We start from the raw sequence: 25,867 nt of genomic DNA, 5'->3' as shown, positions 1-25,867 counted from the left end.
TTTCTTCTCTTTTTTATACTACCTACCATGAAGGGAATCCATCTACAGACCTTAAAATGTCAACATAAAAAAAATTAGGTAGAAAATATGATGTAACACTTTTCTCTCACATCCTCAAATTCTTGATGAAAGATAAGCCCTAAGGCTGCCTGAAAACATCTTCAAATTCCCATTTGCAATTCTTATATGAATGCATTGCTAAACAGACTTTCAGAACATGACCTCTAAAAAGCATTCCCAGAAGATTTCTGAGGTTCCAACTGCAAAGAGGATCCTGGAAGCATCATACCTGGCTCAAGATGATCTTCAGTTGAGGATGAAGGTTTTGGGTCTTCAGTGGCACCAAGTTGGATGGATATGTGCTCTTTTTCAGGACATGGCCTCCCTCTGTGATTAATTCCTGCAGAAACACGTATTCGAATGAGAACCATATTAAGGATTCAAGGGCATTCCCGTTTATTGCTCAATTTCTCTTCTGCTTTCTCCTAGAGTATAAAGTAATTCTGATATTCTAGTTAATTTGTAAGACTCCTGAATAGAAACTGAATGTCTACATTCCGTGAGGAGTCTCCATTTGTTGAATATATAGTGAATGTCAGGCTCTCGAATGCACATTTTGTACAGTTCATTCAAATGGATTTCCACAACCATTTTTTGAAGCGAGTGCTAACAATCTCCAATATGACGTCGGAAAAGACTGACAGTCTGAAAGGTCCCAGAATGTATCCTATTCCACAGGCCTGGAGTTTTCATCAGGCTGGTTTTCAATACAGGTTTCAAGCATTCCACGGTGTAGTGTTCTGTCTCAATGATGAGGTATTCCAACAACTTTTCGCTTTAGCTTTTGAATAGCATAAATTCTTTTATTAAATTTTCAATTTCCCGCGTACTCTTATTTTTATCATTATTTCTGCTGCTATTGATTGTGTGTGTGTGTGTGTGTGTTTTCTTCTCTCTGGAAGAGAGTCTTATGTGGAGATATGATGCCTTCAACGTTTCAGACTACATCCCTATTAGCTGTGATTCTCACTGGACATTGCGTGGTATTCTTGTCAGCTGTTGCAAAAGGACCTCTTTCGTGTTCTGTAAATGGTCTTTACTGGTTGTGTATCTGTACGTATCTACACATGCACACAAAGAAATAGAGAAGTTTCCTCATTTTCCTATCAAAGACACGTAAGAAACTATTAAAAATATCTGAGTGCTCTCTAGAAATGCAGGCTGCAAGATTCGAATATTATAATACTCTTGGAAATAATCAAATTGCCAAAGGCATTGGCATGTTCAATGTTGCAAGATTATTTGGCCCTCTTTAAAGAAAACAAAAAAAAAAAAAAGGAAAGGAAAATCCCTTCTTCAGCCAACTCTCCCACATGAAGATGTCTGTGTTTAACACCTGAGTGAGGAAAGCAAGTATTTCGAGTGTTTCTGTCCATGATCTGGTCTCTTAAGCTGGAATTAATGCATTACCTCTGATTGATTGATGAACACCTGCTGCCTCTGCGCTGTTGAAAGGTTTGTTTTGTTTCTTGTTTTTTTTTTTTTTTTAGCTTTTATTTGCATATGCATGCATTTGATTTCTCAACCAGTGATCATGCAGATCCTTTAACATATGCAGGGTCAGTAAGGAATTTTGCATTTTGTGTTTGCAGGACTCAAGCTATGCATTTGTGTTCTGCACACAACACACTAGTTCATGTTTACTATCACCGAGAGGGTGTCTTAGGTCAGATACCATTGTCCTTCAATATAAAGGACAGTCATAAAAAGGCTGCTGAATGCATCTATGAAAAGTGGCACCTGAATTCAGATCAATATCCCTGGTGAGAAGCTGTGGCTTCCACGTTAGACACAGGCATAGTGACATACATGATGATAATAAATTTGGTTTCTTTCTGTCTTTTTTTTTTTTTTAGGGAGAAGAACATGTTCCTCTTCTATTTTGCACGTTTCAAGATATCATTATAAAGTTCTCTGTATGAATTTAGGAAGTAAAATTATGGACATCAAATAGTTGAATCTACCCTTAGGGGTACTGTTTGAGTTTACAGACTCAACTGCTTCCCAAAAGAATATGTGAATGACACTGAAGTGGACTGTTGGGCACGTGTCCTGCAGATTTTATTCAAGACCCAACCGATGGTGGATCAATGTTAAATGGGTTTTAAATATAAAATTTGCATTTACAGAAAATAAAGATATGATCAAGAGCCCTCCCTATCTTTCTTCAGTAATCACTCTTGAGGTTGCTCATGGATTATGAGGCAAGACCTAGTCAGCCTCAGATACCAAGAGTTTGGACAAAGATTGTGCTCAATGGAGTCCAAACTCACTGGCTTAAGGGCACATTGGAAGAGAGAGCTATGTAGACGGAGCTCTAGCCTGAAGGAGGAAGACCAACTCAAACAGCCAGGGCTTCCTACGGAGAAAGAATAAATAAAACACGCAGATTGGAGCTTTAAAGATAGAACTTAAAATGTTTAGGAGTTGCGTTGAGAGCATATTCTTTTCAAATTACCATGTTCTAAATAAAAAGTGTCAGTAGAGGTTAGTGCATAGGAATATGGACAGCACACCAGAAATAAAACTATTCTCAGGGACTGAATGTAGGGATTATGATAGAACACAAGGTAAGATATGCGTGGTTAACAACAACAGCATATAAGAAGCTTCAGCCATGAAGATCTTTTCTCAGCGAATTAAAAATACTCTAACTAAAAACTTGTCACTGAATTCATTGAAAGGGATTTCATTCTTAACACTCAACTTAAATGACCTGGACCATCAAACGTGAACGTGTCTCAATAACAGAGATGATGCAATAAAGAAGAATGATAAATATAAGCAGGTAAACCTTACCAATCTAATGAATGAGCTAAGCAATTGCTACAAGATAATTATGTTTTTAAAAAGGCTTTTTTTTTGTTATTTATTTTCTAGAGTGACAGCAAATGAGCAAGAGAACATATGAGTAGGCAGGAGGGGCAGAGGGAGAGGGAGAGAGAATCTCAAGAAGACGTCATGATGAGTGTGGAGCCTGACACGAGACTTGATCCCACGACCCTGAGATCATGACCTGAGCTGTAGTCAAGAGTCAGATAGACGCTTAACTCACTGAGCCACTCAGGTACCCCGAAAACAGAATTCTTGAAAGCAAGAATGGTGTTGTAAGGAAATCAGAACCATGGACAGACTTTAAAGCCCGAAACTGACAGAGGGAGAATTTAGAAGAAATTGGTGGGGAAAAAGTCAATGATGATACAATTGATTTTATTGACAGAAGAGAAAATAAAAGTTGATAGTTTTAGTAAAAATCCAACGATAAGTCATTAGTCATTGGGGTTTTATTCATAAATAGCATTTTTTTAAATGGACTTGCAGAGGGGAAGGGGGCTATCATCAAATGGCAGTGAAAAAATGGAAAAAAATTTACAAATGAATGAAAGGATATAGAATTAATTGAAACCCGCAAAGCAGAAAGAGGAAGAAAAAATTTCAGGTTAACTATAGCCCATTACAAACATGATTTCTTCACCAAAATGCCCAAGATGTCAAAGTGAAGGAATCTGTAAAGGCATTAAAACGTGTAGGGAAAGTGTAATCGATAGCATTAGGATAAAATATGTCCAAACATCTCCAAGTAGGAGATGTGTTGATAACTCATGCCTTTTCCAGAAATGAAAGAGAGGCCCTCCAGAAAACAAGAAAACGTCTTAAATCTCCAACATACTGAATGAAATAGACCCAACCAATCTATGGTGATGAATGTTCTGAGACAGAGGCAAGATCATGTCTTGCAACAAGTTTGGCTGGATTGCTAATTATTATATTAACCAAAAATACGATTCAAATTTTTTATTTAGTTGGATGCTGTGCATTTATTGCTAGTCGATCTTCTACAAAATACAGTCTGAATGAATTTAATTGTGGAAATTGTTTCAATAACATATGGTATCTTTAGTACAACATTTTTAAAAAGATTTATTTATTTACTTATTTATTTATTTTTTTAGAACAAACAAGGCAAGGGGCAGAGGGAGAGAATTCGAAGCAGATTCTCCAGTTAGCATGGAAACCGACATGGAGCTGGATCCCATAACCCTAAGGTCATGACCTGAGCCCAAACCAAGATTTGGACACTTAATCAACTAAGCCACCCAGGAAGCCCTCTCTAGTACAACTTCTAAAGAAAACCTGAGAGATAAATGACTGGTAATGAGCATGCATGGTAATAATATTTTTACATGCAGGTATAAAATAGGTGGAAAATTAGTTATGGCTCCGTTCATATAGGGCTGCCCTTTATAAATTCATCTGCCTATGTATCTGGGTCAAACAAAGAAACACAAATCTCTCTTGCCCCATAATACTCTGTTAAATACAGATAAAATCTCTATTTGCAATGATTAGGAAGTAAAACAATAATTCCTTCAGTAAAATAAATGCAAAGTGGCAAAAAGCATCTTCAGAAAGCATCCTTCCTCATCAACATGCATTCTTTGGAGAGCCCATAAAAGCAACAATTACCATCTCAAAGTTCATTCAGTAAACTGGTTTCTGTATTTGTAGGGGATTCATGCAAGCTCTCTTTTATTACCTCGCATGCACTGAAGAGCCCTGCTTTAGCTTTTTCTAAGATATAATTGGTATTAAATTATTTTTTTCCACTACGGAATATTAAAATTCTCAAACGTAGGGCAAGGTTGAAACGGAAGTACACCAAGTCCATATAACATCTGCAGAGATGTATATTTTAGCTTAGCTGGTTTATCGTATCGGTAACCCATCTGTTTATTCCTTTTACTATTCAGTTTGTCTTTTCACCTATATATTAAAAAATAAACATATCATAAGCACATTCCATTGCTAAACACTTTAGTGTGTGTATTATTGATATTTTTTATTGGAAGTTTTTGTTGTTGTTATTTTATTTTAGGAAAAATGTGCATCCCTGAGGGAAATGCACAATCCTGTGCACAATGCCTGTCTATGTCTCTCTTTTTTTTTTTTTAAGGTACCTTTTTGTTTTTTTGTGTTTTTGAGAAAGAGAGTGTGACCATGGGGAGGGACAGAGGGAGAGAGAGAGAATCTCAAGCAGACTCCATACTAAGCGGGAAGTGGGACATGGGTCTTAGGCTCATGACCCTGAGATCATGACCGGAGCCAAAATCAAGAGCGAGATGCTTAACTGACTGAGCCACCCAGATGCCCCATTGCCTGTCTACACATCTTGACAAAGGCCTACCCCCGTGTTCCTTAAAACTGTCAAGAGGCAAAATTCACTGGCGCTGAGCTCTTTCCAAAAATTCCAAATTACTTGGATAAGGAAGAACATTCTGATTTTTTTTTCACAATAGATTTATTTTTGCTTTTTCTCAAATTTCATATAAATGGGAATATACAGTTTGTATTTTCCAGTCTGGCCTCTTTCAGCATCGTTTTTAGAAAGACCCATCAATATCATTGTATCAGTAACCCACTTTTTTTTTCATTACTAAAGTAGTAGTCCATTGTATAAATATATCATCGGTTTTTTGTTCACTCCCCGATTGATGAAACCCTGGACTGTTTCTAAATTAGGCCATTATGAATAAACCTGATATGAATATTCTTGTGCAAACATCTTGTGGACATGGTTTCATTTCTCTTGGCTAAATATTTAGGAGTAGGGCTGCTCCGACTCAGCATATGTGCATTTGTAGACTTATAGGAAACTGCCAATTTTTCTCATTAAAATGTGAAGGTTATCTTATAACGATGTGTTTATGTAACTGTCTTTTATTGTGCATACAGAGTTCTTTCAAGGTAAAGACTGCAATCTTTTATTACTTTTTTTTTTTAAATCCACAATCCTCCTTGTCGTTTAGTAGGAAATTCATTGTGACAGTTTGCTGGTCACTCCACAACCTGGATATATGATAATTAACTTTGTTTTGTTTACACCTTCTCAGCCAGTTTCATTTCCTGTGACATAATTTTATATACACACCAGTTAATGCTTTATCCATCAGGGGACATATCAAGTTTATTTTGCTATTGAAAAAGGATATTAAGCTTTTCTAATTTAGTACAGACAGGCTCACTTGCATTTTCTTCTGCGATATCATTTAGGGAATTATACAAGTTTTTGACAACATTATAATACAGCCTTATTTGAAAGGCGTCATCTTACTGAGCTATTCGATTTATTGTCCCATGTTGGAGGGAAAGCTTCTGCAAGACATGAGTTTGAAATATTTTCAGCCAGGGAACCAGTACTATTATGAAATGCATGAGAGTGTGCATGCATGTGCGTGTAAGAAAGAGAGAGACACATGAAGAGAGAAGATCCCATTTGAGTCAGTGGTGGTAGCTTTTTGAAGTGAGGAAGTTTCTCTTACTCATCATTATACTTTCAATATTTTGCACAGTGCCTGAATGATTTGGTAAATATTGCTTAAAACCCTATGGTAGTGTGTGTGTATCATAAATACACCTTCAAACCAGTTTGCCATCTTGAAAGATTAAATGATCTTATCATCATTATTAGTCGCTATCACTGTAGAAGCATGGGAAAGCTATACTCATGGAGAAGCTCATTCATGGAGATGCTCACCCATGAAGATGCTCCCCAGTGGAGGTCCTCACTCACAGAGAGGGCCACTCATGGAGAAGCTCACTCACAAAGAGGCTCACTCATGGAAGAGTTATAGTCATGGAGATGCTCACGCAAGGAGAGGCTCATTCATGGAGAAGCTCATTCATGGAGAAGCTGGTTCATGGAGGTGCTCCCTAGCGGAGATGCTCACTCATAAAGATGCTCCCTAGTGAAGGTTCTCACTCACAGAGAGGCTCACCCATGGAGAAACTCACTCATGGAGATGTTCACTCATGGAGATTTTCCCTAGGGAAGGTCCTCCCTCATGGAGAGGCTTACTCATGGAGAAGCTCACTCATGGAGAAGGTGATTAATGGAGATGTTCCCTAGGGAAGGTTCTCCCTCATAGAGAGTCTCACCCATGGAGAAGCTCATTCATAGAGAAGCTGATTCATGATGGTGCTCCCTATGGAAGGTTCTTCCTCATGGAGAGGCTCACCCATGGAGAAGCTCACTCATGGAGATGCTCCCTAGGGAAAGTTCTTTCTCATGGAGAGGGTCACCCATGGAGAAGCTCACTCATGGAGAAGCTGATTCATGGAGGTCCTCCATAGTGAAGGTTCTCACTCATGGAGAAGCTCACCCATGGAGATGCTCACTCATGGAGCAGCTCCCTCATGAAGCTCATCTATGATGAAACCCATTCCTGGAGATAAGTACTCATGGAGAAGCTTACTCTCTACCTCCTCCATTACTGGCTACTGCCCTTCCTCATTTCTCCTGCTTATGTTGAACACAATATGTAGCAAGTGCTTCTTCAGCTTTTCTTCCAATGTCATTCATGAATCCTTGGCTAATTTTCCTTGCATTGTTAACTGAAGGAATTGTTGGATTTTTACAATGTTATGGGCCCTAGCCCCCGGATCTCAGAATGGGACCTCTTTTTGGAGATGGAGCCTTTAAAGACGTGATTAAGGTACAAGGAGGTCACTAAGATAGGTCTAAGCTAACACAGCTGTTGTCCTCATAAGAGGAGACCGGGGATCGAGTCCCATGTTGGGCTCCAGGCATGGAGCCTGCTCCTCCCTCTGCCTGTGTCTCTGCCTCTCTCCCTCTCTCTCTCTCTCTCTCTCATTAATAAATAAATAAAATCTAAAAAAACTCCTCTGTTTTAATTCCACACTGGAATTAAAATTTAAAAATAAAAACAAAACAAAACAAAAACCAAGAGGAGGTTAAGACACAGACACACAGAGTCGCAAGGTGAGGACACAGAGAGAAGACAATGAGTACACACCAAGGACAGAGCCCTCAGGAGAAACCAGCCCTGGCCCTGCCTGGATCTCAGACTCCCAGCTTCCAAGATGGTGAGAATACATATTTCTGTTGTTTTGTCTCTTGGTCTACAGTCCTCTGTTATGGCAGTTCTAGAAAACTAACATAACCAGGTTTAACTCCCATCATCATTCAATTATCAATGTTTGACAGACATTGATCTGCTAATGACAGCTGCCCGAAAAATCAGTTTAATGGAATGTACCAGAAGTACATACAGAAAACAGAGCACCACCATATACTCCAGCCACTTAGACAAAGCCTGTGAGGGATGCATCCTCGTCTACTCCATGCCCTGCACTGTCTGCTCCATGAATCAATCAATCAATCAATCAATCAATCAATGTATTTTTATATTTTTTAGATTTAATTCAATTTTCCAACATACAGTATAATACCCAGTTGCTCTGTGAATTTAATTCAAGCCTTTAGTCCACCAAACTTTCTTCTGATTTAAAATAAATTTAGCAGAAGCAGGTATCGGTATACAAGTCAAAAGATGCGACATGCGTGCTGTTTGTGTTGTTTGCATTCGGATAGCGGTAACAACTTTTACGACTTCAGAAAAGATCGGAGACTTCCGTGGCTAGAGACCAATTTTTTCCTATAGCTGAACATTCAGGAAATGTGAACCTGGCTAAATGCCAAACCGCAAAAGTCAGATCATTGTTGCTTCTGTTGTGCATTTATTTAACGTGCACAACTCAGATTAGAGGAATGTTCAATTATTTTTCAAGACTTAAGTCCCTGAACAGTAGGTTTCAATAAGTGTTTCTCTAAACATCTGTAGTGGGAAAAAGTTAATAGTAATGAAAAAGATATCAGACACTCTAGGTAATCAAAAATAAGATATGGAAATACATCCTGTATTTTTATAGCCTTCGAAACCTTCCAAATGGGTGAATATCCTAACTTTTTGTTGTTGTTGTTGAATGTCATGCCCCAAGACATTATATATGTCATGTCAAAATTCTTAGCTTCAGAAAAAGGTTAGGAAAATGATGTTTGAAAAAGAATGCCCACGGATATGCAGAAATGACTTTCTTTGCCCTACAGGATCAGTATCGGAGTATCAAAGTCATAAAGTTTCCATCTTGTTCTTTTTCTTTAATAACTCGAAAGTCTTATATTTAGAAAAGATGGAATCGAGACACAGAATTTTTTTTAGCATATTTTCTTTTTTCTTTGTATTTGGCTTTCCTTTCTACATAAGACAAAATGACATGTCCCCAAATTTATTGTAAATGCTTCCATTCGCTCCTAAGCCAAACATACGGAAATAACAATTTCCGTTCACTCCTAAGCCAAACATATGGAAATAACAATTCCATTGAATCCGTGAGAGAGACCAAGACATTGGCCGGCTACAGTTCACTTTTATTCCGTGTCCATAGAGTCAACATCTATGTGGCTGAATAAGCTAATAATTCTTACATTTGCCACAATAATAATCTGTAGGCAGGAAAATTTAGTAGAATGAGTGCATCCTAAAACACCCTCATTCTGTTATAGCGCCATGTTAATCCAAGTGTTAAATCCAAGTTTGGGACATGAATAAACCTAAGGATGTGTCAGGAATTAAAATGTACGGACCCCACCCCGGACTTTCTGAGTGAGGTACTTTTGCATAAGAAGCTTTCCATAACATTTTTTTTAATATTTTATTTATTTATTTATGATAGTCACAGAGAGAGAGAGAGAGAGAGAGAGGCAGAGACACAGGCAGAGGGAGAAGCAGGCTCCATGCACCGGGAGCCCGACGTGGGATTCGATCCCGGGTCTCCAGGATCGCGCCCTGGGCCAAAGGCAGGCGCCAAACCGCTGCGCCACCCAGGGATCCCTCCATAACATTTTTTAAGTAATCTGAGAACCACTATGCTAGGGGGTCATTGCTAACGTAGAGAGGGTAAACACAAAGTGATACATAAAATGCTGCCATCAAGACAAGGAAAATATTAAAAAGACTTGGAAAGGCTCTCTCCAGAAAGATGCATCAAATTTGAGACCAAATGTGTGAGGTAAGCATCACCTAGGTGAAGGAGGGACAGTATCTTAGGAAATGCACAGGAGTGAAGGCCGGGCATTTGGAATTACAGGTGGCTCGTTGAGCCACAGCATCCTACAAAACACCAAGCATGTTTACTTAAAGAGCATTTGCAAACTTTTTTTTTTTTTGAGCATTTGCAAACTTAATTCAAACTGCTCACCCTTCAGTTTTAAAAAATATATAGGCAGTGCCCAATGCGCTGGATGTAACTCTGGTTTTAAGACAGTGGAGTGAATGACATTGTTTGCAGGCTCGCGTGCATATTCTTCACACTGAAAATGAATAAAGTAAGGGGTGCCTGGGTGGCTCAGTCGGTTAAGCGCGGTTAAGTGTCTGACTTGGGCTCAGGTCATGATCCCCAGGTCCTGGGATGGGACCCTGCGTTGGGCTCAGCGGGGGGAGTCTGCTTCTCCCTCTCCCTCTGCCCCTCCTTCCTCGTCCTGCCCGTGCTCTCGCTCTTTCTCTCAAATAAATAAAACCTTTTAAAAAATGAGTAAGTTAAGAGAAGGAAAATTTGGAAAGGATGCCTCTGCCTGTCCACCTGCCTTATGCCAGGATAAAGGTAACTAAATGGTGCTTCGACCACTTGAATGAAATCACCCAATGGAAACAACTGAAAGACTAAAATACGGGATCGTTTACGAATTCAGAACGTGCACTCAAGGTGAAAAGATGTGCACACACAGGCATACACCTAATCCCCATGCATTAATGAAGCATTAATTTTCGCAGGAAGGTGGTAGTACATGTGGATTTAGCAAGCTGGTATTTATGAATGACGAGGAAGTCTGGAACACAGACGGGAGTAAGTGGTTCTGGAAAAATTCAAAACAGGTCACGAACACCTCTACTGAATAACGGCGATGTGCAGATGTCGAGTGATATTTGAATTCACACATAAACGGACTTGGATGTAGAAGAACCAAAAATTTCTCACATAGGTAAACATGTATGTAAAATTATTTTAGAAATCAAGAGTGATGGTCTAGCTAACTATAATTATCATTTTGGATATTTAATTCTTGCATTCAATAAATTATAATGCATCTTAAGGACTGGGCTATGTCTCTGAAGTCACGCTGCGTGTTATCTTTCTATCTGCTTTAGTGTATGAATCCACAGCCCTACGGATGTATCATTAAAAGCCAGGAGGCTGGTCTTCCGGAAGGGATGAGGTGATCATCAGGCGCTGTGTGTTAGGTAAGCGTCCACTCAATTACAGAGAGCATCACAACCTGACACGTGGATCAACGAGTCTTGTAAAAAACCCATGCATAAATTCGACACAGAGACTTCCACATTTGAGATAAGAATCTAAAGAAAATTTAAAGAAAAACCCACGGATGATTTGACTCCTGGGCAAGTTGTAGAAATGAAGAGTCCTGACATCTACTCCGTTGTAACATTCCTTATTACGTAGGCGCTCAACCGACGGATGGTACCTACCAACATATTCTCCGTCTACATAAACCCAGTTGGTAAAAGTGAAAATACAAAATAATAAGCTCCTGTTTTGAAAGAATGACTATTAAACAAAGTAGGTTAACTATTTCTCAAATGAATATTTTAATGTAATAATTAAACTGGAGAATCACCAGCCCTGCACAAGTATTGTTTCATTAACTTCCAGATTTCTGTAATTGACAGGTCCCCGAAGCAACCTGGTGTGTGCAGATAATAAAATGTTAACGCAAGAACATTCTGTTCACGCTCAGCTGCTTTTAGTTCCTGAAATAAATACTATTTCACTGGGTCCATTAGGTTTATTCCCCTTCTGCATGGAGCGTTGCTTCATCGTACTGGAAGCAACCACTGAGATCATCTTATTTTCTAGGAAAATGAGGCATTTAAAAGAAAAAGGACTTGCCCAAGGTCATCGATTTACCATTATGGCCGTACAAGTACGCTAGTTTAAAATGAGGCTTCTTTAAATAAGACACTTTCAGGTTGTTTTCCCCCTTTCAAATATGATTGTACAGTCAGGGAAAACTTATTTATCATTCTGAGAATTAGCTGGAAACCAATAAGCGGATGTATATTTTTAAGATTCCATTCTTACTGGCATATTTAGGGGAAAATCAATTTCTTCTATTTGTTTCCTATTAACATTTAAAAAAAAAAAACCGACGCAGGTGTTGAAAAATGGGCAGACTGTTGTATTTTATATGGGATACTGCCAAAATCCATTCAATGAAAATGATGGTGGGATCCCAATGACTAATCAAGGTTGTTTAGATATAACTTTCTTGACATAAACATTTGGTAGAGATGACGTTAGACGGGGATATTCCAAAAACATCCATAGAGAGAATAATTATTAACTTTGGGATCCTCACATTTACTGCAATGACTGTTGTATTAACAGACTAGCAATATAGTTGGTGCCCACTAAATGTCTGCTGGATACATGAATGAATCGATGAGTGAATGAAGGCCCAGTGGGTGTTTCCAGTTGCCAATGCGCTTCTCATGCTTCCCCAAAATACAAGTTCAAGTAGATATTAGAGTATTTTTTTGCTGAGGCAGATATCTTAAATGCTGGAAGAATTAAATATCTTGAAAACATCTGTTAGCATAGCATGAAGCGCTTATGTGTCTTTCAACACCAGAAACTAGAGAAAAGGCAAGAGGAAAATGAGTGATTCCAAAGCAAGGCATGCTAACGTGACAAGCGTAAAGGCGAGAGGAGCCGACTGCCATTACGATGGTCATCATATTACATGTGTAAAGGTGACCAATCAATATGTTGCACGACTTAAGTTCATACGTTCTATGCTGAATATGCTTCAATAATAAAAATAAATAAACAAAACAGTCAGTATACAACTAAGAAATAAAAAACAAGTTGAGGTCCAATTCCAATTTTAGCTTCCATTTTGAATTTCCACATCACTGTCTTACATTCAGATTGTTAGTATTTTCGTATACATTGCCAAAATTTATATGTTCTTTGTTTATAATGCCATTCGCCTTTCATCAGGAATTAAAAATTGACCATAGTGGCGTTGCTGAGAACAACTGCGTAAAGACAGTTACTCGTGTTATTTAACACTGTGACCTTTGAATGGGATGACGCAACAAAGTTGAGCTCTGAACACGGATATATTTAAATATTTAATTTATTTATTCATGAGAGACACAGAGAGAGGCAGACACATAGGCAGAGGGAGAAGTAGGCTCCCTGTGGGGAGCCTGACGTGAACTCGATCCCAGGACCCCGGGGTCACACCCTGAGTCGAAGGCAGGTGCTTAACCGCTGAGCCACCCAAGCATCCCTGAACAAGGGTATGTTTTGAAATAATCGAATCCACTGTTTCACACTAAAACTTATTTATATGTGACATCATCAACTCAACATTATCTTTCGAAACAAAAGTCTTGATTCTTTTCCCCACCTTTCCAGAAAGTGTTCTTTTTCTTGGGTTTTCCTTTTAGGAGATAACCGTATCATCCAGTTGGTCAATCAGCCAAGCAAGTTGATAAGTCCTACCGTACTCCTGGATTACCACATTCACTTATCAGCCCTCACATTGTGCATACCACTCCGTTTTCCATATAGCGGCCAGTAGGATGATCTCAAAATATAAATCAAATCATGGCACCCTCTACTTCAAACCCCCAATATCTTCCCATAACACTTAAAGAAATTCCCAACTCGTAGCATGCCTTACTACCCCTGGCATGGTGGTAACGGTGTACTTCCCAGGTGTAACTTTATCATATCTTCTAGACCTCTTTTATTCCTCTAAGTTGCCGTTTCCACCTCAAAGATTTTTTTTTGCCCATTTTTTCCAAATTCTTTTTCCTTTGTCTATTCAACTCCTCTGCTAGGACTTTTCGTGGCAACCCCAACCCCTCCTTTGGGGCTAGCTCAGATGTCCCATTCTGAGACACTGTCATTTGTCTGGTCTGCATGCGGTTTGTTGACTTTCAACGTCCCTCACTGGGATGCAAGTTTTATCAAGGGAGCTGTGTTGTCTTCTGTTTACTTTTACTGTCATATTTGGAGCCTCTAAATATACTTAGCACACACCAACCAATACAGGTAGGTACTTGCAATGGGCTGAATCGTGTCATGCAAAGTGCATATGTTGAAGCCATCATCCCCCAATACCTCTGGGTGTGGCTGTGTTTGGAGATACGGTCTTTAAAGAAGTAATTAAGGTAAACTGAAGTCATTTGGGGTGAACCCTAGTCCCATGTGATTGGAGTCCTTACAAGAAGGGATGAGGACACAGTATGCACAGAGGGACGACCACACGAGGACACAAGGAGAACATGGCATCTACACGGCAAGGAGAGAGGCCTCAGGGGGAACCTGTCTCAGCTCTGCCTGGATCTCAGACTCCCAGCCTCCAGGATGGGAACACGATACATGTCTGTGGTTTAAGCCATCCCATGTGTGGTATTTTGTTATGGCAACCCTAGCAGAACCAACACAGTACTGATCCAGGTTCATCAAACCTTCCAAGTAAAGGGGGAAAAAAAGAACTATTTCAGGGAATGTTGACTTTGTTTTGAGAGCTGGCTCTCTCCTTTGGCTTATTTAATATGTCACACCACTGTCGTTTATGACATCATGATTTTAATGTGGGGATAATTAAAATACCTACAAATAGTGAACATCTGTAAGAAAATAGCTCTTGGGAAGTCCTCTGTGACCCCGGAGTGTTACAACCCAGGATGCTTATTCAATGCCCGATCCTGCCACCAGTACAGATGTCAGAGTTCCTGGTATATAAGTAGGTGCAATCCAGCCTAGACAAGAAATGTACTTTTCTGATTTTAATAGATTCTAACATCAGAAAGCACTCCTGTTAAGCTCCAATAAGATGGAAGCTTGCACATAAAACTGTTTCTGATTTGCACTAAATCTCAGGTTTTGATCACTGCTGATTGAACGTTCTACGGGAGGAAAGTTAAGTGACAAAAGCTCATTTTTTCAATCGGCTTAGGCTGCAGAGATGAGGTGAGTAATCGCCAACTTTGGGACGGTGAACTCAGGAGCATCTCGATGTGAAGTGAGGCAGATCGCAGGACGTTCCCAAGCAGATTAACTCGCATCTGCGGAGAATCCTCCGAGTGCCGTGCTTGGAAAATAAATTTTTGCACAACGTGTAATTGAGGATTTGTATGTCGTCTACTGTAGGGGACCGATTTAAATGTGACTCGTTCAAGATGGTTTAGTAGGCAAAACGAGGGATGTGCATCAGAAGACACGGGATTAACTACTGCATTCACCCTTTTTTATGTCTGGGTGACGCAGGGTGAACGATTTAACGTCCTTCTCTATTGATTTAGTTTTTTAAATAAATGTTTAATAGAATGAAACTGGAGTAATTTTTAAGGTCACTCGCTGTTCTGCAGGATTATGATTTTAAGTTCCCTACTGCCTGCTGGCTCATCTGAATAAACAGAGGTACCTCTTTCACAGATAAAGGAATTACCCCAAAAGGGACATTTCTAAAGAACACTGTGAAGTTAAAAGTAAGATCTGTCCCCATGCTTTAATAAAGCCTTTTGCACCAAGGCAGGCCCCGGGTGGCTCAGTGGTTGAGCGTCTGCCTTTAGCTCAGGTCATGACCCCGGGGTCCCAGGATTGAGTCCCGCATCGGGCTCCCTACATGGAGCCTGCTTCTCCCTGTGCCTGTGTCTCTGTCTCTCGCTCTGTGTCTCTCATGAATAAATAAATAAATACAATCTTAAAAAAAAAAACTAACAACCTTTTGCACCAAAGATGGCTAAGGAATTCTTTCTTGGCCACTGGCTCTGGATCCCGCCATCTCAAATCACATTATTTGTATAAATGAACTCTTTCACTGATACTCATCTGGATGATAATCTGTAATACATGATAAAGCTGATGATGAGCATGATTATAATGACGGTGCCGGGGGCTGTGGCTTGATAAATACACGAGGGTCGGATATTTTGCTCGGACGGTGGTTTCTAAACTTCAGAACATGCAAGAATTACTTGAGCCCAGAAAGAAGTAAATCACAGGTCATCCTTGTACAGATTATGAATCTGTAAATCTATGAAGCTCAGAAATCTCTCCATCGTTACAGTGGTCAGAGTACACAACACCCCCGTAGAGAAATCCTCCAGAAAATATACCCTCCTATCCTTTTGACTGTCACTAATTAATATAAAGGACACTATAACAATCCCAGCAATGTCCAACAAGCTACTTTATCAACGAGCTGGTCATCTTTTAGTTGAAAGGAAGTAGTAGTTGCCTACAGGAGTGGACATCACTCACCTTTATCCTTTCTCATATAAAACAAATCCTTCCTCACTCCTTGTAAGTGTTATCTCAATACACAGGAGCCCGATCTCTCCAAATTTTCTCTTTCTTCTCTTCTCCATGTTAAGAGCAGAATGATGTTTCTGAGGTGTGGTGGCTTCCCTGATCCTCAGAGAAAGCCTAGTGGAATTATAGCAGCCAGAAGACCCTGCACAAGAGGATTCTTTAGGAAAACCTGTCTGGAATATGTAGCATTTATTTTTTTAGATGTATATGGTCCAGTGCCTACAACCCAGACCTAGTGATCACAGTTTCACATCACAGGTAAGGAAAGAGAATGTGGGGGATCCCAGGGTGGCTCAGCAGTTTAGCACCTGCCTTCAGCCCAGGGCGTGATCCTGGAGTCCTGGGATCAAGTCCCACATCAGGCTCCCTGCATGGAGCCTGCTTCTCCCTCTGCCTGTGTCTCTACCTCTCTCTCTCTCTCTCTCTCTCTCTTTCTCTCATGAATAAATAAATAAATAAAATCTTTAAAAAAAAAAGGAAAGAGAATGTGTACAAAGATATTGGAAGTACTTCTTGATTAACTCTTGTCAGCAGTATTCATCCACATGTCAGTCACTGGCGAGAACTCAATCATTAGGCCACACCATGTTTTAAGAGAGGATGACAAATGTGATTTATCTGCGTGCCCAGAAGATAGAAGGAGTGGGCGCGATGCTTCCGTAGCAAAGCTTACAGAGGTGGGGAAGATTGCCATAGAGAAGCAGTAGCTGAAGCAAGACATGCGGATGTGGAATGTGCACGATGGGTGTTTCACATCGTCCAACGTGACTGGAGTCTGGAGTGCGTGTGGGGGCAGAGGGTAAGTCTAAGAAATATACAGAAGGGACAAATCACAGAGCCCCTTACCTGTCATGTCAAGGAGTTTCCCTGATATCCTGAAAGCAGAGCAAGACCAGGGAATAATGACATGAGTCTTGGCCCCAGATCTGTTCTTTGAAAGATGATCCCACACAGCATTTGGAAGGGCACGTGGGAGGACTCCCGGGGTATCACAGTGGGTTCCCCGAAGAGGCCTCTAAGGCACAACAAATAGACCTTGCCTCAGTTCCTAGAAACATGCCCTTTAGCAAATGCTATATAGATATTTCCTCACAAGCAAAAGAAAATCTCAAAGTATTTCTCCAAAGGAACCGAGATCAGGATCTTGAGGAGATAGGTGCACCTCCATGTTAGTTGTAACACTGTCCACGATAGGCAAGATCGGGCTATAACCTGGATGTATGCTGGCAGGTGAACAGCGAAAGGCAATGGATTACATACGCACAATGGAATGCTCTTCAGCCTTTCAAATAAATGGGTGATTCTGGACTCAAGGCCAACAATGCATGAACCGTTGAGGACACAACAGTGAGTGCAACCAGCCCATCACAGAAAGACAAATACTGCATGCTCCCACTTCCATGAGGAATGTAAAATAGTCAGATACACAGAATCAGGGATGAGAATGGTGCTCACCACGGGCTGGGGAAAGGGGACAATGGCGCGTCATCATCAATCAACGGGCAGGAGGCTTCCGTTAATCAAGACGAGTAAGTTCTAGAGACCGACTGCACGGCATCATACATTTAGTCAACAATACCCTTTCGTACCCTTGAAACTTTAAGAGGGCAGATCTCTTGTTACGTGTTAAGTACGTGTTCTTACCAGGAGAAAAGAAGGCTTTGTGCAAAGAAAGCAAACCCCAAGAGCTAAAAATAATGCAAAATCAAAACAGCAACAATAATAAACATGAAATCCAGTGAGTTAAAACCAAACATGTAGGCAGTGGACCAAGTCAAAGGTTTGGAGCTTTCCTTTGTTTATTGAGATTATATGCCAGCACCAGAGAGGAGACTGCGAGCTTCAAGCCGGGGCCCAACCAACACGATGTGGGAGCAGGACTTGAGAATCCTGTAGGAGGCACAACTCTTGGCAGGAGCTACAGTGGCCTTATGTCAGTATTTACCTTTGCTCAAAGCGGAAGCAAGAGAAAACGTCTTGGGAGAAAAAAAAAATTGTCCTGGAGTGTGCAGAGGCCAAAGATTACGGTGAATCAAATAATAGATCACAGAACGAACAGCGAAAATCAACGAGAAGAAGCCTCTGGGAAAGACAAACGCAAACACATCACTCAGGATCCCAAAGCCACCCTATACGGGCATGATCCTAGAATTATATCAAAGAATATACAAATTGCGTCTGAAATGTTTCAAAACGTTCAGAGGGTAATGAGAAATTCATCAGCGGGCAAGAGATTATCGAAAGTAATCAGCGTAATCCGAAAAAGGAACAGCACTGAAGATCCCCAGAAATCAAGCCTTTGATTTTGAAAATGCAAAAGGGACGAGCGACCATCAGTTTATCTGTGGGTCACGGGAGGGGATGCAAATAACAAAAGGGTTGGAAAATACATCCGGCGCAGAATGTCAAGATCGTCCACACATCTAACCTGCCAGAAAGGAAAAACAAAAAGCAAAAAACAAACAAAACAAAAAGACCCAACAACAACAACAACAACCCAAAAAAACAAAAACAAAAACCAGGGAAATCAGGACAGGAGGCAATAAGTAATGTGTCTCTGGGATGGGGGCTGATTTTATTGGGTTTCTTTGTATGCTGTCCTAATCAGGAAACAGTCGATTAAGGATCTTTCATTAGGAGCCTAATTCTGTGTTAGTTTCTCTCGCCTGTGCGAGGGATTTTGAGAAGCATTTTCTGTAGCTGGATAGTTTTGGATGGTTCGTTTTGATTTGATTCAAAGAGCGGCTTCCTCTGAATGTCACCTGTCCTCTTTTTTTGCTCATTTGCCATTGGGCGAGTAGTCTCCAAGAGCGGATGCTCCAATGCGTGGGGTCGGGGCAGAGAGGTTTGGACAATCACCTGGTTTTTCTACTGAAGGACGTAGTGTTGGCTTCACTCAGTCAGGTTCCATCCTTCCAGATGGTTTGGGTGTGGCTTGGGTTGGGTTTTTGCTTGGCGGGTCCCCCAATGGTGGGACGGTCTTGATTCTGCCGAAGTCGTCGTTGTTACTACTTGCTTCTCGGTTTGGGTTCCTGTCTCGGAGGGGCAATTCCTGTCCCCAAAGTACCCACTCCACAAAATGACGGTCAGTCTCTACCCTCACGTGCATTTGGATATAAATATAGAGGATCTTGCGTCTTGTTGTGGAAATGGATGTATGTCCCCGAGGCCACTGCTGGGCCAGAGCTGAAAAAGTGAAGACCCGTCCTAGTGCCACGTTTTTGATCATGAAGCACAGGATGGGGCCGAGTAAACCCCACAGAAACCAAGAGTTCTACTAAAAGGATAAACCTATGTCCTGCCTAAAGGAGACACCACAGCTGCCTTGCGATGTCTAGTAGTGAAGGAGACTGCAGATGTGGCCTGAAAAGGGAAAAAAAAATGCTCGATGTGGAGAAAAATGCTCGATGTGGAGTGGAAGAGAGCTTTCGCCATGCAGACCTGCATCATTTCATGAACGCACGATCGCCTGCAGATAAACGGAAATTCTACGTCAGGCCTGGCCTTCTGTTTGTTTCTGCTTTCGTTAAACACCAGGTTCCGTGAGATCAGTATCAATAAAAATGAAGGAATGCAAACTGTCTCCCCGACACCATGATACATTTGATTGCACTGGCACTTCACAACGAACGACACTGAGTTTTTGTGGTTATGTGTGTTTTCAACGAAAGGAAACAGAACACACAGTTGATGGTGCAAACGAGGCTCTGTACCCAGGCAGCTGTGTGCAAACAGGGGTTGCCCTTGTGTGCTGATGTGTGTATTATATTCACTGGCTACCCTCTGAGTGACAAAACTAACGGCTAGAGAGACATTATTTCATAGTTTCTAAAGATTTCAGAGAAACACAGGAAGCAGGGAACACAGAATACAGAAATCTGGTGCCAGGTGCACTTTAAATATCTGTTCAAACACGTCAAGCTTTGTACTGGTTTGAAGTCGAAGGTCTGGGTTATCTTTTTATTTTTTTTTAAACACCTGGTTATTTTTTTCACATTTGTTGACCTGCTTTTTCTCTTGCTCTTAAAAATCACGAGCGTCCCTGAGAGATGATTTTCTATAATTGAAAGTAGAAGCTCTGGTTTTCCCAGGCTTTCCATGTTCACCTACTACTCCAGATGCTAAAGAAAACCAGTGCCTGCAGAGCTGGCGTTTTACATGCAATAAAGTGAGCTTCTTTAGAAGCGTGCACCTCACAGAGCACCTGCACACACCTTTATCCATTTGATAGAATATGAACTGGGTGTGCAGGGTGCCTGGGGGGTGCAGGTGGTTAAGCATCGGTTTTAGGTTTCAGCTCAGTCATGATCTCAGGGTCATGAGATGGAGCTCAAGACAGGCTCTGTGAGTCCATTTTCCTCCCTCTCTCTCTCCCTCTGCTCCTCTCCTTCCCACTTGTTTTCTCTCTAAAATAAATAATTCTAAAAATAAAAAAAAAACTTATGAACTGGAAGGCACAAATATTTGTAGATAATCATTAACTTATAAATACGCACAATGATATCAGACTTCAATAAAAACAAATAAAAAATAAAATAAATATGCACAATATTCTATACTAATATCATGTATTATAATAAGCATACTGTTATATAATTTGTAATAAATATAATGTTATGGGTAATTGACGGATAGTAATATTATATGCGCTGTGAAGAATACTGTTCCCAGGCATTGATTATACCGCACGCCGTGCGACGGCCACACTATAAACAGATATTACGAGATAACAGGTTTTCGTTTCCCTCAAATCATCTGCAAACAAGTGTCATGAAGTGATATTGCTCGTGAGTGATTTACTGAGACAAAACAAATATGTACAAAGCTCTGGCGTCCACATAACGAATACTGATGTGCAACAGTCACGCGCACAAAGCATCTGAACTCATGCTTCTCCCCGACACGTGCTTCGGCATCTCTCTGTAATGAGCGTTCGGTGATTTTCTTCTCACTACAATCGTGTTCTCGAGACGAAGACTGTTGTCTCATTTCTATTCTGTTCCACGTTACTGCGTCGCTGTCAGGGAGAGTTTTTGGGAAGCGGGGAGCGTAGAATTAAGTGAAAGTCTTAGAAAAACAAATGAATAACGGGCCACGGATGAGCGTGACTGTGAGCAAGTGCATGTCATGAAAGCACTTGGCCGTTGGGTGTAGGGGTCCCGGCGAAGCCCGTCCTCCTGCTCTCTGCAGTTGGATGGGAACACGTTGGGTGCACATTCACAAACAGGGGCGCACAGACGCTTCCCTACCTCAAGGCTCATTCAGCATGCCGTAACGCCCGCCCTATTTCTGTTCATGTCGTTAGCCGTTATGGTCCCGTGAGGGTGACCAGGGTGTAGGCTGTCCTGAGAGGATCCCCGCCCCACGAAGCCCTGTGGGGCTCAGTGCCATTCTTGGCAGGCCCTCCGTCCCGGTCTCTCGTGACAGCTCCTCGGGAGCACATCCCGGCACGCTGATATTTTTACCTTCGGGCCATTGGCCATGTTGTCCTCATGAGGACGTCCCCACTGGCTTGATAATTTGGGGTGATTTATTTTCCCAGTGATGTTTCTTAGAGAAGGCACAGCATCGTTGTGTAGATGGAGGGCCGTGACAGAGCTGCAGAGCCTCCCAGGTGATGTCCTGCGATCAGCTATAGACGTGGCGGTCTCAGTCTCCATGGTGGATGTCAGGCTCGCGTTCGAGCATGGCTTTTGGGGGGGAGAAATCTGGACAGACACAGATACGGTATGGGTGGCCCTTGTGGGTTTGGGCAGACTCCAGCAGGCAGGCAGTGGTCTACTTACAGGACAGCATTAGTTTAGACCAGTGCTCAGGAGGGGTGGTGGTGGTGGTGGTAGGGTTGACCAGAACACCAACATGTGCTTCCGTCATGGGATTTGGGTTTCTCATGGAATGAATGATGGGCTGCACCCCAGGAGACAGCACCTCATAAATGAGCACTGTGCAGAAACCAGGTGGAACCTGCAGGATCTTAAATTTGTGCACAGCATCATGGCGGCCATAACCAACCAGTCCAGGAAGACGCGGGCCGTCCCTGACTCAAAGGAAGGGGATTTTCCGCCACCTCCTATCTGATGACGAGGGATTAATGGGCACTTTTTACAGTTGCTACAGAGAGACACACTCATGGGATTGACCCTCTACGGTCGGACATCACAGCCAAGATGTTGGGCCTCTGCCCTGCGGGAAACAGTGAGCTCCAAAGTTCTCAGCACTCCTCAGTGGGCTTCAAGAACCCAACGGGGAGGGCAGCCGGGGTGGCCCAGCGGTGTAGCACCACCTTTGGCCCAGGGTGAGATCCTGGAAACCTGGGATCCAGTCCCACATCGGGCTCCCTGCATGGAGCCTGCTTTTCCCTCTGCCTGTGTCTCTGCCTCTCGCTCTCTCTCTCTCTCTCTGTGTCTTTCATGAATAAATAAATGAAAATCTTTAAAAAAAAAGAACCCAACAGGGAGGCACATGGGAATAGTAGATCAAAGGTACCTTGGATTGCTCTGGCACAGCCAACCTCGGGCCTGCTGCTCTCCCGGGTCTCAGACCCTGGATATTTCCACAAGTGCGTGCAGACAACAGACTGTGAATGGTGCTATGTTTGCTCCTAGGAGGAAAATGAGAATCTTCGTTGCATCAGCGAGTGTGCATGGCTCCTGGTAACCATGAGAGGATGCACATTTTGAGAAGGTGAACTAGCGGACAGACACCTCCAAGGACGGGCGTTTCTGGAATACGTAGGTTTCCAGTACTACAGGTGGTGACAAATACATGATTCCTTAAGGTTCCTTGCTTGGAGAAGATGTGACCTATCGTGTAGGACGCGTCTGCACGTTTCTTGATTTTGAAAGATTAAGTTGTAGCTATGAGAGGAGAGGGCAGGCCATCCTGTTCCCTCTCTTACCCCAGCCGTCCTGGTATGAACCAGGTTGCCACACAGAATTATTTTTCCTTTCTAATTCTAAATGGGAGGCAATTGGGAAAATGACTTAAACTGTTACGTTTTCGCCTCCATGCTGTCATGACATCAACACCATAATGCACCCCTGGGATGCCCAGATGCCGCACATGTTAAATTCTGCAGATTGTCCACGAATATATGCTGCACTAAAATACTAAATTTCACTTGATTTTAGATTTTAGTCTGTTGATGGACAACTTGCCTTGCTGAAGGAACAAACCTTATACAGTGTTCTCCTTTCTCGTGGGACTTTGTAGACACGTCCTTGCCCTCACCTGCTAATGAGGTCACTCTGGGCGCACGTGAGACACATTCTGTTTCATCTATTTTTATGAGACTCGTTATGTTTCTCTTGAATGCACATTTAAATATTTTTGTCTTTTTTTTTTTTTTTACTCCTTGCATTTCAGTACTTTCGTGGTGGATATTTTAGAATTGTTTTGTTCTTTTCCATCAGAACAAAAAACTTGACCATTTTTAAAAAAAATTTCTGACATTGCTTTTTTGAGGGTATGCTATTTTCCCACTTAATTTTGCCAGGTTGCATTCTGTGTCTCCCCCTTGTCTATGAAGGTCTCCATCTGTGCTCTATTTATATAACCTACGCGATTTCAAATCCCATGGTGTTCAACTGTGCTTTCCATGTCTGTACGGACCTGTCTTGACTCCATTTGTTCCTCCTTCAGTCTCTTAACGTTCTCCTTTGAAACCAGTCACGTCAGTTGATTATCTAAGGAAGAGCACGCCAAGTGTACTTTACTTGGGTGTCTGGAGAGCAACTTGGTGAGCTCTGTATCTTTATAGAATTGACCCGTAAACAACATGCGGTTGAACTGTGCAAATCCACTTACCTGTAGAATTTTTTCCCCCAACCGTACAGATCTTTGTTCAATCGTACAGTCCTATAAATGTATTTTCTCTTCCTTACGATTTTCTTAGTAGCATTTTCTTTTCTCCAGCCTACTCTGCTGTAACAATACGGTACATAACACCTATCACACACAAGCTATGTATTAACTGACGGGTCATATAATCGGTAAGGTTCCTGTCCACAGTTAAGCTATTAGTACTTAACTCTCGGGGTGGGGGTGGGGGTATCCAAAATTATATGGGGAAGGGATTTTCGACTGCTCAGGGGTGGGCATCCCAACCCTTGTGTTGTTCAAGGGTCAACTGTAGAATTCCCTTCTGTGCATGTGCTTTGCCCATCTGCTTTTTTCTTATGTCTTTGCTACCGGTTTTCTTATGTGAACACACTGCTGGCTCCTTTATGATCATCACCCACCGCGGAATGGTGGCACCTGATGGCCCAATTTTACTGGCGGGTGTGGCTCGGGGCAGCGTGCCAGGCAATGCTCTGGAGCGTTCCACCTCAGTTGTGCTCTTGAATGTCCTCACCCCCCGCATGGCATTGCCTTGTGCTGGGGCATGGATGCCCTCGGCGTGCAGTATTCCAGCTCTGTGTGGCTTGTCGCTGACGCCTGCTCATCTCAAGCGCTTTGTCTCACCCTAGACATCATGGTTTGTGTTCTGCGTTGAGTTCACGTCGTGCTTCAGATTTCTCAGCCTGCCGGCTAGGTCTTAAATAACGAAGGGGCATCTCAATATAAGGTATTATTGTGCCAAACCTTCCGAGCGACCCATGTCCCTCTTGGCTCCTGAGGGTCCCTAGATCACCTTCCTATATAGCTTCATGTGCTTTGGGGATTGTGGTCATAGCTCTTTGGAGAAATATGAATTCAGGCTGAGGTTTATAGTGGCTTATGTTGCTTCCTTCCCCTGCAACTCAAAGCCTGTACCCAACTGGGCACGCCGTACCCTCTGTGGCTCATGGTGTCCACTCTTACTTTTTTTTTTCTTTGTGTTTGTTTCCTAAGAATTTCACTGGAGAAGGAAGTCAGAAATCATGTCTCATTTTTCCTTTCTTAAAGAATATATGTTCTAATCTCTGGTGTTCTAGGAAAGCAATGATAAGAAACAAAAGCACACATTTAGAACACTAAATAGCTGACACGTTATAACTACAATGCTTTCCTCTGTAATTTTGTTTTTGCAACATCAGCTAAACTGAAAAATAGGACGCATGAAAAAGAATACATTAAATAAAAAGTGAAAACTAAAAAAATGGGAGTACTTTCTGAAAGAGGTCATTAGAACCGGGTCCCTCCCAGTCCAGCAGGTCCTAATACCATTTATTAATATGATTGGACATTTTCAAATCATACAGCGAGATCTATTTCTAATCTTTGTACACACTTTCTTCTTTGAGTCCTATTGTTTATTTTTTCTTTTTTCTCAGGTAAGCCTTTTACCTTTTATCTGAGACACATATTTATGTCGGTTGCTTTTGCTCTCAAATAATTATCCTGAAATCACATTCTTTTGTCTTGTTTCTTTGGTTTCTTGCTTTATTTTCATAGGCTTTATATTTTAGAGCACTCTGAGGTTTGCAGAAAAATCGAGAGGAGAGTAAATAACGTCTTGGGATAACGTGAACAATTACTAACTATTTAGAATTACTAAAAGTGATGTTTTGGAATAGCAATAGGTATGTATTTGTTCACCATACATCTGAAATTCTAGTCCTTTTTTTTTTTAAAGGGCTGATTTATCTCTTTACAAACAAAGCAGCAGAACAGT

The sequence above is a fragment of the Canis lupus genome, chromosome X (genome assembly GCF_048164855.1).
Source record: "Canis lupus baileyi chromosome X, mCanLup2.hap1, whole genome shotgun sequence".
NCBI lineage: Eukaryota > Metazoa > Chordata > Mammalia > Carnivora > Canidae > Canis > Canis lupus.
This window is presented reverse-complemented; position numbering follows the sequence as displayed.